Source organism: Bufo gargarizans, chromosome 4 (assembly GCF_014858855.1).
Source record: "Bufo gargarizans isolate SCDJY-AF-19 chromosome 4, ASM1485885v1, whole genome shotgun sequence".
Classification (NCBI taxonomy): Eukaryota; Metazoa; Chordata; class Amphibia; order Anura; family Bufonidae; genus Bufo; species Bufo gargarizans.
In genome coordinates this window covers 220,244,793-220,250,792 of record NC_058083.1, presented here as the reverse complement: position 1 = coordinate 220,250,792, position 6,000 = coordinate 220,244,793, and positions in this window count along the sequence as shown.

Genomic DNA, 6,000 nt, shown 5'->3' with positions numbered 1-6,000 from the left:
GTACATCCACTGGTCTATCGGCAATCCGCAGAAAGCCTTCCAGACTCTCAAATAAATCTCTGAAGTGACCTTCTTACGACTCGCCAACAGAGTAGTGATAACCTCATCAGAGGGACCCCTTCTCTTTAAAATGTCCCTCTCAATAGCCAGGCAGTCAGGTGAAGACTTTCTACTTCTGGGTGAAGGATTGGACCCTGAGCTAGAAGTCCCCGGAATACTGGAAGAACCAAAGGGATGGCTATCGACATCTTGCGGAGCCCGGAAAAACAAATGCTCCTTGGCCAAAGGGGAGCTATCACTATGACTGTAGCACAATCTTCCCTGATCTTTTTGAGGACCCTTGGCAACAGCTTCAGGGGGAAGGCATAAAGAAAACCCCTTCTCCAGGACTGAGCCAATCCGTCCACAGCTTTTGGTCGTTCCCTCGGGGAAAGAGAAAATACCCCCCCCCCCCCACCTTTCTGTTTGACCTGGTGGCAAAGAGGTCTATCTCCGGGACACCCTATAAGGCAGAAATCTTGTTGAAAACCCCCTGATCTAGGGACCATTCGCTCTGGGATAGATGATGACGGCTGAGGAAATCTGCGATCAAGTTGTTCCAGGTTGAATATCTGGTGGCTTAGGGCCATCAGACTCGGAGCCCAGGTACCTCCCTGCCTGTTGATATAGGCTACTGCTGTCATATTGTCTGAATAGATTCTGACATTTCTGCTCCTGATGATCGGAAGCCTCTGAGTCAATGCTAACATGTTAGCATTCAGCTCTTTGAAATTTTGAGACTGGGACCGGGAAATGAAGTCCTATGTTTTCTGCAGCAGAAGAGACTCCACATGGGCCCCCCAACCGTAAGGGCTGGCATCCATGGTCAGGGACAGGGACTGCATCTCTGTGCCATGGAACTCCTCTGTAAATTTTTTACATTCATCCATCACTCCAGAGAAAACAACATCTGGGTTGTTAGATGAAACTCCACCTCCAGACAGAGTGTACATTTGTCCCAAACCTCCGGAATCTGAATCTGTAGGGGCCTTGAGTGATACTGGGCCCACTCCACCCCCGGAATAGCGGCAGTCATGAGCCCCAGCACAGACATGGCCTCCCTCAGGGAAACTAACTGCCGAGACAGAAGGCTCTGAATTTTTGATCTGATCAGCTGAGCTTTGTGCAAGGACAACAGACACCTCTTGGATTTTGAATCTAGGATCATCTCTAAAAAGCTGCACTGCTGATTGTGATGCAAACTGTACTTTTCCATGTTCATCTCCCATCCTAGCTTGTCCAGAACTTCCCTTAACCAGGAAATCTGTTCTTCCAAGATGTGACCTGACTGGGCGAAGAGAAGAAAGTTGTCTAGATAGGGAATGATCGCTAAGTCCTTCTCTCTCACATGAGCCATCATCTTTGCAATGATCTTTGTAAAAACACTTGGGGCTTGAGACAGTCCAAAGGGAAGGGCCTGAACATGGAGGATCCTGTTTTCTAGGTGAACTGCTACTCTCAAAAACCATTGGTGGTGGGGATGGATAGGAACATGATAATACGCATCCCTGAGATCCACTGTGGCCATGTAACAGTCTGGAAAGAGATAGTTCACTGCTGACTTGATGGATTCCATCCGAAATTTTTTGTACACCAGATAACAGTTCAGACATTTTAAGTTTATTATTATTGTACGAAAAGAACCATTTGGCTTTTTTTTTTTTACAAGAAATAGAGTAGAGTAAAACCCTCTTGCTGCTTTGGAACCTCCACCAATACTCTCTTTTGTAAGAGGGAAAAAAACTCTGAAATGATGGCTGCCTGTTTTGGGGGGCTCTGAACGATAATCTGTTATCAGAAATCTTTACTCCGGCAACTTCTGAAACTTTAATTTTAGGCCCTCCTTATACCGAATTTATCCATGGGCTGTTGGAGATTTTATGCCACTGACTTGAAAAGTGAGACAGACGACCGCTCACTGGAGGCCTGGAGTCATTGGGGCTGTTTATTTGAAAGCCTTTTGACTTCTTGGCTGCCCCCGCAAACTATCTAGATCTCTCTTTTCCCCTGAAACCCTCTCTATTAAACCAGGGGCGGAAGGATTTTTTTTAAGGGGCTGCTGACTGGTGGAAGGAAAGCCTTTTTTCTTATCCGAGGCCTTTTCAAGTAGATCGTCAAGGACGAAAAGAGTATTCCCCTTGACACGGAATGGCGCAAAGTTTTGCTTTTGAGCTAGCATCCCCATTCCAGCTTTTTAACCAGATAGCTCTACGAGCAGAATTGGATGAGGCAGAAACTCTGGGCGATAATCTTAAAGAATCCGCTGAAGCATCAGTCAGAAAACATAGGCCATTATAAAAAGTTGGGAATGAGGATAACAACTGCTCCCTAGGGGTACCTCCTTTAATGTGATCCTCCAACTCAACTTCATCCATGCCTTAAAGGGATCTAGCCACCAATGTAGCTGCGATAGATGGTTTAAAGGCCCCCGCCAAGGCTTCCCAATTTTTCTTTAAATACATTTCAGCCCTACTATTCATTGGGTCTTTAAGAGAACCCACATCCTCAAAGGGAAGCACAGCTTTTTTTAGCTATTTTGGCTACCAGGGCATCCAGCTTCGGGGTTCTATCCCAAGAGGCAGAAACCTCCTCGTCAAAGGGGTATTTACGCTTAACAGAGGAAGGAATAAAAAACTTCCTGTTTTTTTCCATTCTTTTGCAATAACAGTCTAAATATTTATATGCACATTAAAGACCTTTCTTCTCTTATGGCCCAGACCCTCAAACAGAGTCCTGAACAGACTGCGGCCGTTTCTAGTCATCTAAACCCATAGCAGCTCCAGTGGTGTGCTTAGGGTATTTGGCAATCCCCCCCCCCCCCAATACTTTTAAAAAATTGGACCTCCTCACAGTAGTATTGCCCTCATTGTGCCCTCTCACAGTAGTTATGCCCTCTCAGTGCCCCTTTCACAGTAATAATCCCCATTGTGCCCCTTTCACAGTTGTAATGCCCTCTTTGTGCCCCCTTCACAGTAATAATCCCCATTGTGTCCCCTTAATAGTAGTAATGCTCACTGTGCCCCCTCCATAGTAGAAATCCCCATTGTTCCCCCTTCACAGTTATAATGCCCACTATGCCCCCTTCATTGTAGTAATGCCCTCTGGCTCTGTGCGCCCTCCATAAGAGAAATGCCCAATGTGCCCCCTTCACGTTCGTAATGCCCTCTGTGCCCCCTCCATAGTAGTAATGATCTCTGTGCTACCAGCTGTTTGAATAGAGTACAGCGCTCATATGAGAACTTCTTTCTCGGTTCTGTTCACCTGCTCGCCATAGCATTTGCAGTGATGAGCAGGTAAACAGAGCAGAGAAGGCAGCACTCGTACAAAAAAAAAAAAAAAAAAAAAAAAAAAAAAGCGGACAACCCCTTTAAAAGATATACTTGGAAAACATTACATACAACGCTCCAGGATACAGCACCACATACCCTCTTACATCCAGTGACTTCTCTTCTCTGATGTAGATATTCTCTTTCCTCTTCTTCTCCTGTTAGACCAGACCGCCATGGTGACTTCTTTCAGCCACGATTCATCTCTGCAGAGTTTAACAGACAGACATCTTATTTTCCATCATCCTCCCACCTTCTCAACACCCCATCCTGCCACCCCCAATACTGTGTCCACTGTGCTCCCCAATACTTTCCTGCAGAAACAGTCCCCCTGAAAATACTGGTACCACCACAACCCTTTATTTTATGCACTAGTACAAAAAAATCCCCTCTTCCTTTCTGATCAGACCCCCATATAAAACCCTAAATGGGACCCCCCCCCCCATCTCAGACTAAACCCCCTTTAGACCTCTATGTCACACCCCAGTTTTAGGTCTCAGATTAGACCCCTAATTAGACCTCCATGTAAGACCCCGACCCAATATCAGACCTCAAATAAGACCCCCATTAGACCTCCAGACCCCCATATCAGACCTTCAGACCCGCATATCAGACACCCTGACCCCCATAAGACCACCAGACCCCCCCCAGTCAGACCTCCAGACCCGTGTCAGACCTCGCATCCATTTTGGAAGCACTCACTTTTAGTATTCCCTTTAAAAGATGCAGTGCATTATAAAGGGAAAAGCAATGAGTGCTTCCATCTGTATTGATGAAAGCGCTCATTGCTTCTGGCACCCCCCTGAGAGCCAGTACCCGGGGCGGAAAGCCCCCACCCAGGCATGCCACTGAGTAGCTCTTACTACTTTCACTAGGGAATTAATGTTCTCTGCATTAAAAAGCGGCTTCATCATCAGAGGACTCATTTGAAGAAAGCCATTCTCCCTCTTACTCCAATCCAGAAAGTACATCACTGTCGCTAGAGGGGGGATTAGTGCAGCTGCAGAGGTACTAGGGCGGCTCTTTAGTAGACCGCTAACCAACTCCTTAACCTTGTCCCGGATCATCTGCTTGATGCTGCCCATCAGAGACGGAGCTTCCTCCTCCATCAACTTGCTCACACAAGCCTGGCAAAGGGGCTTTGCCCAGGCAGAGGGTAGCTTCTTTTTACATACAGCAAAACGCTTGTCTTTAGATTTGGAGACCTTTCTAGACTCCTTAGATACCTAAACACAGAAGATGACCCCCATGAGTAATCAGCATCATGCATATAGGGGAATCACCCCTTTACCCCCCCGCAATACCGGCATATCATTAGTGGTTTCTGCGCGCTGAGACTGCTCCTTGCCTAGACACTCTTTTCCAGATGGAGGAATTGCCCGCTTCTTCACCCAGCAAGGCAGTGAGCTGGCTGGGCTTTTCTCTTCCAGGCGCGCACCCCGGCTCCCCCCACTTCAGGCTTACAGCACACGCTTCCCTCTACTGCCGCCCCGGAGGTACGTCACCCACAGCCAACAGCCAGACAAGTGAACATGGCAGCACAGGTCCGCAGACGTCCAGGAAGGCAGAAACCCTCCTGAAATGAGAAGGAGCGGAGTAGGGAGGAGAGAGAAAGAGGCCCAGACTCTGCAGCAGCTCCTAAGGGAGACTTACGCGACACGTATAAAGCCCTCCTTAATACTATTAAAACAGCCGGGGCGCCCGCAGCTCTATCTATGTTCTATAGCGGTTCCTAACTTCCCTCTTGTCCCCTTAGGACAGGAAACAGAACTGGAGGTGGTTTCTGGTTCCTGTTTACTGTCCTGAGGAGGAGGAGGAGGCGGTCTCTCCATGGGTGCTGTCATAGGCGAAGGGGAAAAATACAATCAGAAATAGGAGAATTAAATGTATAAAGTTTTATTAAATCTTTTCCCACAAAACTATCTGCTCTGTTCCTCTTGCTCTATAACTCGCTGTCTGCAGATTGCATTTTATTTCATTGTGACAAGTTCCTTTTAAAGAGCAATGGGGGACACAGTGGACCTGCTCTAATGATCAATGGGGTGCTAAGGATGTCCCCAAAAGAATATTCCTTTAATCACTGTATAATAAGTTTGCCACCTTTGCTTTATATTTGTAGAAACAGTCGATGCTCTAGGGCAGGCATGCTCAACCTGCGGTCCTCCAGCTGTTGCAAAACTACAACTCCCAGGATTCCCTCACAGCCTACAGCTATCATCTTACAGAATGGCATCGTGGGAGCTGTAGTTTTAAAACAGCTGGAGGGCCGCAGGTTGAGCATCCCTGCTCTAGGGGCTGATGCATTATATTCTTTGTACAGGAGGCAGATTTAAGTCGGTACATTTTGTCAAGATCTGTAAACAAAAATGTTCCCATGCACTGACAACAAGCAGAAATCTTGAAACAGAGAGGAAGTGACTAAGGCTACTTTCACACTAGCGTTAATATTTTCCCGGATTGAGAACAGTCATAGGGTCTCAATACCGAAAAAAACAAAACGCTTCTGTTTTGTCCCCATTGACAATAAATAGGGACAAAACGTAACCAAACTGACCGGAATGCTCCAAGATGCATTCCGTCTGTTTGGTTGCGTTCTCATACCGGAGTGCAAACCGAGGCAAGCTGCGTTTTTTTT